Below are 12727 nucleotides of genomic sequence, written 5' to 3' on the forward strand. Positions count from 1 at the left end.
CACTCGTTAGCATTACCCATTCTATTTATATAGATAAACTTTTTTTATTTAATTATCTCCTCATTATCTTCAAAATGGTAAGAAATATCTTCCACCTCAACCATTGAAAATAAATTTTATAACCAATCTTGTTCATTAAATAATTGTGATATAAAAATTAGTGTTTTAATATGTTTTTGATTACAAAAGTCTATTTAAAAATTAAAGTTTTCTTTTCACACAATTAAAGTTTGTTGTTAGATAAACATAGTTTGAGCAAAAAAACAATTGTCTTAGTTTATATTAATAAATTATCCTGACCGTAAAAAATTGAGTTGTTATAATTAGAATCTTTATTACTAAATCGTGACAAGAGGATATTCAAAATATTAATCACTTTGTTTATCAAACGCTTCAAATAATTTTTTTTTTATTTCCAAAATAAACCATTCTAAGATCCTCTCTATTTTTTTTATTATTACTAGCGTTCAAACGGGCACTCTCGTGTCCGTTTGTCCGCTTTTTTAATGCACACAATATCAAAATATAAATGATCTCTCACCGAATGATTATTATGTCGTTTATATGTTGTCTTTCACCTTCTTCGATCTCTCTTTCTGTCCATGTTTCTTCAAGACTCAACCCTAATTTTGTATATATTAGTTTCATATATTTCAGAGAATGAAAAATGATCGTGCTTTATTGGATAAAAATAAATCACTATATTAATTAGAACAATTTAACAAAATAAAAAGTTGGATACAAAACCAGATGAAAACTATGTCTTCATACACCATCCACCACCAAGCAGTGTCTGCAATGCTATTATAATATATTAGCCTTCAAACGGACACTCTCGTGCCCGTTTGTCTGCTTTTTTAATACGCACAACATCAAAATGTAAATGAATATATTTTTGTGTGAACTTTCTTATATGCAATCTCTCTCTCACACCGAATGAATGAATGTTTTGAAAAAAAATATATTTATGTTTTAACGATATGCACGTTAAAAAAGCGGACAAACGGGCATGGAAGTGACACTCAGGATGGACCAGCAATTGGTCAATCTTCTTTACATTTCTCCCATCAATTGACCAAATAGAATTTAGTAATGTTTAAATTCACAGGAAGGGGGATATTTTTCATGGGTCTTAGAGGATTTAAATATCCAATAACATTCATTCATGGGTCTTAGAGGATTTAAAAAATTGGATACAAAATCGGATGAAAACTATGTCTTCATTAGGGGTGGCAAAATGGATGGATTGGATGGATATGGATTGGATTGTTAATGGATGAATCAAACCAATACATTAATCCATTACAATCCACTAAATTCTCTTAATAAAAATCTAATCCAATTCATCCATTAAGGGATAAAATCCATTCAATCCATTCGTTAACAGATTTCTATCCAAACAAATAATTTAAAAATTCTTAATTGTTTTTTAAATTTCACAATTTTTTTTAATATTCTAAATTATTTTTTTAAAAAAATTAAAAAATTAAATTTCACAATTTTTTTAATATTCTTAATTATTTTTAAAAAAAAAATAAATTTCACAAAAATTAAATATTTTAATTATTTTTTAAATTTCATAAAAAAATTAAATTTCATAAATAAAAATTAATATACACATTATTTTTATATTTCTTTCAAAAATTTAAATTTCACAAAAAATAATTTAAATATTCTTAATTGTAAAAACAAACACACACACATTATTTTTATATTTCTTTCAAAAATTTAAATTTCACAAAAAATAATTTAAATATTCTTAATTGTAAACACACACACACACACACACACACACACACACACACACACACACACACACACACACACACACACACACACACACACACACACACACACACACACACACACACACACACACACACACACACACACACACACACACACACACACACACACACACACACACACACACACACACACACACACACACACACACACACACACACACACACACACACACACACACACACACACACACACACACACACACACACACACACACACACACACACACACACACACACACACACACACACACACACACACACACACACACACACACACACACACACACACACACACACACACACACACACACACACACACACACACACACACACACACACACACACACACACACACACACACACACACACACACACACACACACACACACACACACACACACACACACACACACACACACACACACACACACACACACACACACACACACACACACACACACACACACACACACACACACACACACACACACACACACACACATATATTTTAAGTAAATGGGAAAATCCATTGTTCTAAGAAGTAAACTAGACATACACTAATCTGAAATGACATAATTAATGTTAATAAGTTTAGAAAGTGATACAAAATTACTACACATCTTTGGATTTCAATTACATCAGGTTCTTGAATTACAAAAGAGGATTCCTAGGTGAAACAAGATTCAAATTCAAGATTACATACAGTACTAGACTACTAGCTACATATCCCAAGTTGGTATAAGTTGAATTCAAGTTGCATAAAGTCCTTAAGCTACAAGAGATTTCCAATTGATTGGAGACACTCGATTTCTTCATGTTTCCACATCTTCTTTGCATGCCAAAACTTTTCTCATCATTGCTCATGTTCAAGTTAAAGAACCTGCCATAAAGTTTTCAGAGGTATAATCTCAGCATTGCTTCCTCTAGCAGTAACAACAAGAACATCTTTAGAATATGGTATGTGTGAGTGTGTGCGTGTCATTAAGAAAAGATTGAGCTTCCTCTTTTAATAATATACTTCACCAAGTATAGAAAAAACATCAAAGCACATATACCAATATACAAAAATAGAAGCAAGTAGTTGATAATGTGGGAAACTCATAACATAACTCAAACTGTTCTTGCTGTAATGATTGAGAAGAAAAAAGATTCTATAACACATGTTAATGTTCAATTCATAGACAAAAAAAGTGTTGAAACAATCTTAGACCTAGTTACTAAACAACACCTATCTAAGAAAAAACTTAGTGTACTTATGCTTCTGTTAAAATTGGATCCAGATTAAAAGAAGAGCTGTTAAAACTTCATCTTAGAAGTTAATTATGTAACTTATGTTAAATTTAACACTAGACATTCAAAAGAAGATAGCAAACAAATAAAAAAGTTTGATATCGACAACAAGCCAACTTTCAGTTGTTCTTGCAATAGCATTGGCAAGCAAGGTAACCATATTCATGTCACTCAATAGCATTGGCAAGCAAGGTAACCCTAGAAATAGAAAACAATCATAGCACAAGAGAGTATTCACATGAAATTGAAATTATGAACAGAACCATAAGTCTCAAATTTCTCTATCCAATTCAATTGAAATTAGGCACATCCATTCAAAGTTGTATAAAAAAAGAGGGAGAAACTTACATACCATATTTGTATAATGCTCTCCTAAAATAGATGGCAATTTCCAGTAATCTCATGTTGTGGAAAAGAAGGTTGAAAGGTCCTCAACAAAATCGGGTCCATCAATATTAAATGCAACTATAAAAGAAAATCAAAGTAGAAAACAAGTAAACATACATTAATTATAAAAGAACATAAATGAAAAGAATATAAATGGAAATGTTGTAGATACTAACCTGGAGTTCCACAAAGCCAATCACGTGTACACAACAATGCTTCAACATTATCAGATGCAAGAGCGCTTCGATACTTGTCAAGTATACGTCCACCTATACTAAATGTTTATTTTGATGCAACTGTAGTAATTGGAATGCTCAAAAGTCACGTGCCAATATATAAAGTTTGGGATATTTACCCTCATTTTCTTTCCAATATTGCAAAACATCAAAATCAGCATATTGCTCATGGTCAATTTTTTTTCATTCAAATAAGTTTCCAAATCAGACTCTTCTTTTGATGGTCCACACAATTTACTTCCGTAAGTCCCAAAATCTTGCAAGTCATTTGAGGGAATGTTTGGACTACCGCTAATTGACCTTTGTGAAGATGAAGTGCTTGCTTCATTTTAGGATTTGAGATATTCTTGAAAAAAAGCTTTCAACTTATCAGAGATCAACTTTGTAACTTGTACTCCCTCACCACCTAACAACTTCACATAGCACCACTCAACAAACTACAACTTATATCTAGGATCCAAGATGATGGCAAATGATAGAACAACACTATAAAAATTCCAATATTTATTAAACTTTTTCCTCATTCTTCTAGCCATGCATCATAATTCATTTTGTTTTTCAAACTCACTATGAACAACACATGCAACTTCCTTGATTTTCATATGAATTCTCCATACACCACTAAAATAGAGGTTGGCGGTTGGATAAGTACTACCCAAAAATAACATTGTGATATCGTAAAATGGCTTCAAAAAGTCAGCTATGGTTTTTACCTCATCACACTCCTCATTTGATAAGCAACAATCAAAATAGGGATCAATATTACTTAGGAGCGTAAAGGCTTATCGTTGACCTATAGCAGTCTCAAGCATCAGATAAGTGGAATTCCACCTAGTAGGTAAGTCTTGACGAACTTGCTTAGAAGTCACATTTGAAAGTTGCTTTAAACAAGATGCAAACTTTATCTTTCGAGCTTCTGATCCCCTAACATATTTCACACACAACCTAATCTTATCTAAAGATTTATCTATCACATTTAAACCATCATGAGCATATGCTCCCTCGGCTATCAATCCTAATTCTGATAATAAATGTTTTTTCAATATATCTATAACAATACATTAAGGGGATACATCTTTTTGGTCTGGCTCTTTTTTGCATTTTCAAATATACCCTTACCTATTTACAATATTTTCCAATACAGAAATGGACTGCATAATTACACAACCACGATAACTGCTTACAACTTCCATCTAGCCTAAAGAATGCTTTTTAACTTCTCAACTTCTCTATAATATAACTTCTATCTAGCATAAAAAACCGTTTTTAAATTTCTCTATTGATCACCATGCAATAATGAAATGAAACATTCTGCATCCAATTTTTTTTTTAACTTCACAATTTCATAGAATCACTTTCTCACCATCTCGCGCTATTTCTCTTCATCCTATTAATCACTCGATCACTTTCTCTTAGTCATTCAATCACTTTAAAAAATCAAAATAACTTTCAATTGTTCATCACCCAAAATCAAAATTCAATGTTATTTGCTCTAAATTCAATGTTATTCTTTTTCCTTTTCTTGCACTATCTCATTTCTTCTCATTTCTTCTGATTATAATTTCTTTAATTTTTGCCATTCCCTATTTATATTTCACTTACTTATTTTTTTCGTTTCTATTGATGCTTATAAGGTTGAAGAAATTGTATTTAATTATTTTTGTCTGCGAGTCTAATATGATTTTAAGTTTTTAAAGAGAGAAATTGTATGGTAAGGTTGAAGAAGAAATTGTACTTAATTATTTTTGTCTGCAAGTCTTTCATTACTGCGAGTCTAATATGATTTTTTTGTCTGCGAATTAATGTTATGTTGAGTTAATAAAGAGAGAACTATGGAAGTAAAAAAGGTTTTTGGGCTCCTATTCTATCCTTTACATAATACCAATATTTCCAAAATAACACTTAAATACATATATTTAAATTTATATCTATAACAATATATAAAGAGATCCCATAAAAAGAGAGTAAAGAGACTGCAATTTGGAGAGAGAGAGAGAGAGAGAGAGAGAGATTTATTTTAGTATGAAGGGGGGATGGAGAGAAAGAGAGAGAATATTTTTAGTAGAAAAAGAGAGAGAGTATTTTATTAGAATGAGAGAGAGAGAGAGGAGGGAGAGAGAGAGAGAGAGAGAGGGAGTGGGAGTGGGAGGGAGATGAAGGGAGAGGGAGAAAGAGGTAGAGGGAGAGAGGGAGAGAGAAATGAATTAGAAATTAAGATATGTTGAAAGTAAATATTATCATTTTTTTTAATTTTATTAACTATGTTCAAATAATATCCTTTGTTTTAAAGAGACATATGCGAAAAACATAAAAAAAGCGGACATTCGAATATGGAAGTTAAGTGAGTTTAGACGAATTTTTCTTAGTTTAAACACATTTGGTGATTAAAAAAATTCATGTAATCAACTCCTCTTTAATACCTATTTATTTGGTTCATTTTTGTGTGATGTTACTATGGAATTCATCTATTTTGTTTTTAATTTCTATTACAAATTTTTTTAAATAAATATTTTAAATTAAGACTAAAATAAAAAAAAATGTTTGTGTTTTGACGTTGTGCACAATAAAAAAAGCGGACAAACGAGCACGGGAATGCCCGTTTGAACGCTAGTTCACCATAACGTCATTGTTAGATGCATTATCTAAAGTAATCGTGAATACTTTTCTCTCAATACCCCACTCCTTTAACAAACTTATTAGTTTCTCAGCCAAATTAAAACCGCTATGAGGTGGTGGACAATGAATGAAGGATAAAACTTTTTTCTCTAATTCCCAATTCATATTAACAAAATGTGCAGTCAAAACCATATATTGATCTGTATTTATTGCAGACCATAGATCGGATGTTAAACAAATTTTTCCTGGAATTAACTGCAAATAGGATTTTAAGTTTTCTTTTCTTTTGCAAACACCTTAAGAACATCAGACTTTGCAGTATTTCTAGTCATGGACTTAACATCAGGGTGCAAAAAACTAAGTAAGTTAACTATCCCTTCATGTTCAACAAAACAAAAAGGATAATTGTGTTTAATAATTACCTCAGAAATTCCTCTTCCAACACAAATCACCGCATGTTTTTTCAAATTTGAAGTGCCACCACCATCTCTAGCCATGTAAATTTTATTACAATTTTTGCATTTGGCCTTTTGGAGTCCTTCATCATCAACAAAATTTTCAAAACATTCCCAAGCCGTAGAAGTTTTTGCTCTTTTCGAACTAGGGACTGAACTTTCGTCAACTGAATCCTCAGTTTGAATTACGGGCTCATCGCCTTCGGTAGAAATATTTCATGCTTGCAAGTAAATAACATGATCAAACATAGTTTCTTCATAAATCTACAGTTTCTTCACAAAATATACAGTTGCTTCATAAATCTAAAAGCCTGTTCTTTACAAGAATTCAGTTTCTCCAATTCAATAAATATATAAGGATCTATTAAACCGTTTCTTTTTCTACCATTCTATTACAAGAATTACTACTTCAAAATGAACATAGAAAATAGATTCATTCATAACAAGCAGTCTAAAGGTTCACAAATCATAAAACTTGTTCTAAAGATAATTGATATGAAAGTTCTACAGTAGAAAATGAAATTCCTATGCAGCAGCTATTCTCTATGCAGCAAATGAAATTCCTAATTGGTCTCTAGTTACGCCGGAGCATGCCGAGACATGGCGCGAGGGGCTAAGAAAAGTAAGTGTATGCTTTAAATCATGATGAGTTTGACTAATTGTAGTAATCAATTTGCCAAAGTTAATGTTGCCTGGCATTGCAATAATCATGGTTTGAACGGTAGATGTTTGATTTGCAGGAGAATATTATAGGGTGCTACAGGTTAATGGAAGAACTTATGATTGACAATAACCAAAGGAAAGCCCCAAAAGTGTTGCCACAGCTGCGAGTGAGCTGCAGATTTTTTAATCTAAAGATTTATGTTAGCACACTCCTACAAAGTCAGCATCATCAGTCATTATGACAGTTTCCAATATTTCACAAATGCACAAACATTCTATGTTAAACTATTAATTACTTAACAAATCAGTCACTATAACAGAAGCAAATCAGTCACTAAGTAGTGCAGGTGCGAGTTTAAGCTAATGTATAGCACCCGGGCCCTGTAGTGGTTGTTTCTTAAAACAGCAGCATCAAATGTAGCTCACTGTCCCAAGCCAGTGATCAAGTTGCTTATCAAATCCTTATAGAAAAGTTGCTTATCTAATCTTACTAGTGTGCCATGTGATGCAACCATGATGTATATCTTCATAAAGTGATAAATGTAGTTCACTTTAATCTTGAAAAGCTAAAGAGAGAATATCCAGCAGAAGAGACAACAATTACGAGAGTACGAAATGTTGAGTTGCCATGCTGATTTGAATTTGCGATGCTGAGATGAATTGCGATTGTAGCACCGAAACGTTGAGTTGAATTGCGATTGTAGCACCAAAACGTTGAGTTGAATTGCTAGCTAAATGGTTTCATCAAGAAATTGGGGGAAAACGAAATTAGGGTTCTTCTTTGAAGAGAACGTGATTCGTGAAATTTGGAAATTGAATCTGAAATGTTTTTCTAATTTTCAAATATGTTTTTTTTTTCTTATTGTGTTTTAACTTTTAACAAAAGAAATTAAATGTAATATATTTTTATATTAAAAAGTTTAATTTAATAAATGATAAAATAATATCCAATGGATTTATAAAATAAGATGGATGGATTGAATCCATCCATATGATTTGATGGATGGATTGGATAAATCTATTAAATTATTTTTTTGTTTAATGAATGAATTGGATGGATAAATTATAGGATGGATCGGATGGATATTGTATTAATGGATTTTATTGTCACCCCTGGTATTCATACACCATCCACCACCAAGTAGTGTTTGGAATACTATTATAACACATTATAAATTGCACTAAAAAAACACAATATAAATTGCACTAAAAAAACACATAAACCATATAGACAAACACACTAAAAAAGAAAGACAAAAAATCTATTTAAATGTAAATTGCACTCATGATAAACATCATTTTATTTTAAAAAAATCTATGCAAACTTTAACTGCATTCATGATAATCAAACATCAAAAATAATATTTTAAAAATGAAATTAAGAGTAACAAAAAAAGATCACTATTCAAATGGAATAAATAAAAAATATTACAGAATGGAAAGTGATTGTGTTCACTTTTCAATTAAATTAACTATGGAAAAGAAACCGTTGTTTCCGCGTGTACAAAACTGATTCCACAATGAAAACAATGAAAATTGTAATAGTTATGGTTCAATTTATATGAACAGCGGTTTCTCCTCCCTTCTTATTATGTGGAAGTGTGGTATTGATTTGTGGTATGGAGAGATCCCTATATTTTGTACCCGTTTTCAAATTCTCTAACCTACTATGTAACTTCTACAATGCATTAGTGGTGGTAGTTCATTTTCCTTGTAAGTGGCAACTCACATGCTAAATTTTTGAATTTAAAATTTGGTATTTATTAAATAGTAAAAAAAATGAAGGATATTTTTGGAAGATAATAAAGGCCAGTCCAAAAAGCCATATCCCCTTTATATATAGTTATAGATATATATTTATAGATAATGTTGTTTGTAAAATATACGCATATTCATGATACGTGGCATATAGTTATTATTTATTTGACTTTATATACCTAAAAATATAGTAATGAAATTCTCAATTTCTTTTAAAAAATGGAAAGGATCCTTATATATAAAAAAAATGTTCATATAAGTGCTCAATCGACCAAAGTTCATAAAGTTGAAAGGTTATAATTATAACATTCTTACTTTTAAAGATATTTATCGTATTCGTAAAAGTATAGCGAAGAGTAGTAACTTCACAATTGAATTCTTTTATGAAGTTTGTATATCTCTTTTCTTAAAGCTTTTCTCTTTATATAGCAGGTTTGACTCGTCTTACAAAAAAAGTTCACTGATGACACTTTGTCATTATGTAATTTTATTAAGTATTTGTATACGTTGTATGAGTCGACACATGTGCTTCAATAATAAAATATGTAGCTTCTGTTTGTATGTGTCAACACATGCTATAAAATTTACTCCTATGTGTCGACACATACAATTTACAGGTCAACACATGTACTGCAGTTTTAAATCTTATAGCTTTTGTTTCTGTGTCCACACATAACCTTGCACAGGTCGACACATGCATTAATATGAGTCAAGACATGACTTATGTGTGTCGACACATGCTATGGTTTTTTTTTGTTTGAAAAATTGCATTCTTTTTTAAACTTCTAGGTTTCCCTTTTGCCTCCAACTTGCACTGTTATAAATACTTCATACATGCAACATTTTCAACTTGATGAAACTATAAACATATACAAATATTTTTTTTCATCTTCAACCTTCCATCTATGCATACACACAAAAAAATTACACATAATCATTTTTTGTTTGGGTGCTATCTAGACTAGTTTGATAACGTCCAATTTAGGTCGGTGTACCGGTATGTATTTGGTTGAGAATCTTTGAGAGTTTCATTGGAAAATTTTCGAGGGTTTATCCTCCAATATCATGGTGTTGATTTTGGGGTTTTGAGAAGATCTACGCAATTTGGATTCAATCGAGTGAAAGCTTTGAAGAATGGGAGGTTCTTGCAAAGAGGTTGCGTGAGACGGTGAGTCAATTGGCTTACATGATGTGAGAACCCAATACGATATAAATGTCAAAGTCAATACCGTATTATTGAAATTTGATAATTAAAGTGTGAGCATGATATGAAGAGTAAATGGTCATACTGATGCATATTTCTAGATGATCCTGTAGCGGTGAAATTGGTGAGACTAGAGTCATGGGAAGACTTAGCTCATTTTAAACAGAGTCGCCACCACGCTTTATTGTTTCCAAAAAGGAATGGGTGAAAGAGCGAATAAAATCCACAGAAGTTTTTAAAATCAAAACTAATAAACTTATCAGAGTTCTGGCTACGGAGGGTTTGTTATACAAGGGGAAGGTTTTAAGCACCCCTCATATCCATGGTACTCCATGGGAACCTCTTTGTTTTGTGTTATTATCTTTTGTTTATAAATATCTTTTTTTGTGAAAAACCTATATGAAAAATTTGTTTGAAATAGAGGGTGGGGATGGGAAGAGAAGTTTTTGAAAGTGAGCTCGATAAGATATCGCATCTAAGGCCTACACACCCCTTAAGTGCAATAGGGAAGTCAGAGCTTCTGTAGTTTCTCTTTTTTTTTTAAAAAAAAAAGGAAAAAAAAAGGGGGCCAAAGTGGCCAAAATCTTTTTGGGTGTGAGCTTTAAAATACTCACAAGTTTTAAAGGAGGGTTAAGCTTTAAAATACTTAACAAGTTTAAAAGAAGATTAGGTTTTACAATACCTAATAAGTTTAAAAGGTTAAGCTTTAAAATACTTTAAAAAAATTGAAAAGGGATTAGGCTTTAAAATATCTAATAAGTTTTAAAAGGGTTAAGCTTTAAAATACTTAACAAATTTTAAAACAAATCAAAGAAGGACCAAACTTTAAAAGACAAGAATAATGGGTTAAGAGAAGTTTCACATAATTCATCTCTCAACACCAAGGTTTAAAAACAAGATCAACGGATCAAGAATAGTTTCACCGGGAATAATTCTATTCTTAATACCAAGGTTTTAAAACAAAAAGGTTTGGTTAAACTTTAACAATACTAAACCATAAACAAGTGAAAAGCTTTAAAATACTTAACACAAACATAAAAGAGATTGGAAAAGAATTTAAGTACCTTAAAAATTTAGTCAATATCATTCCCATCCTTTGGATGAAACATCAAGCTTAAATAATTAACAATAAAAACCTCATGTATGTACAAGAACAAACAAGTGAGTATTAACAAGCAAGAGATGAATGTATCTAAACCATTGGATTCAAATCATGTATGAATGATGAATGGTTAATGTGATGATTAAACATTGGGTTAGATAAACAAAATATAACAATAATTACAAATCACATGGATGTAAAATCAACAAGTATATGTATAAGACAAGGTTCAACATTTAAGTACAAGGCATGGATTAAAATCAACAAGTATGTACAAACACAAATAAACATGGATAAACAAAGATCAACATGTTTCAAATTTTTTGGTTAGGGTTTTAAACCTAAGGGGTTTTTCAAATTAGGATTTTGGAAATTAGGGTTTTGAAATTTACACCTAAACCTAATTAATTTTAAATTTTAAATACCAATTTCTTTAAGAGAAATGGTCTAAGGGTACATAGATAAGTGAAAGACACTCTAACCTAACCCTAAACAAGTATTAAAAAAATTATACTAAGTCACTTTAGAAAAATATCTAAAAGAAAACATATTTTTGTTGATTTTCCATGTATTAAAAGAATTGTTTTTGATTAATTTTAAAATGATGATAAATAAATATTTCTGTGATTTTTTGACATAACATAAAAATAGACAACATAAATTGACCACACAAAAAAAGAAGGGATTAAAAATAATATTTCTACTATTTTTTATGGTTTTTTGAAGTTGTGAACAAAATCAAAATAACAAGTGATAAAAAAATTGGAAGTGTGGAGGCTAGGACTTGAACTCACGCCCTAGAGCTCAGTGCATAAAACCTTAGCCAACTCAGCTACACGCGTGTGGTGTCATGGGAGTGAAGGCAGTGCATAATATATGTAGTTTAGTTGGTAATGCAAAAATGCAAAATAAAATCAAAAGTCTGGGGCGAGGGGGATTCGAACCCTAGACCCTATGGACACGCTAAGTACACACATAATTGTCAGTTGAGCTATAACGATGAATTCGTTAGTGGAATAACTCTAATACAATATATTTTAAAAACACGTTTTAAATTGAAGAATGGCACCAAAGGCACCTTCTTCTTCCAAGTGACAACAACAACAACAACACAACCTCCATGGCTGAAATTCAACTCCCTCATTTCTCAACCATTTACGAAAATGTAAACATGGAAGTTGCTTGAAATTTCATCAGGAATTCAACCA

Source organism: Vicia villosa, linkage group LG2 (genome assembly GCF_029867415.1).
Source record: "Vicia villosa cultivar HV-30 ecotype Madison, WI linkage group LG2, Vvil1.0, whole genome shotgun sequence".
Classification (NCBI taxonomy): domain Eukaryota; kingdom Viridiplantae; phylum Streptophyta; class Magnoliopsida; order Fabales; family Fabaceae; genus Vicia; species Vicia villosa.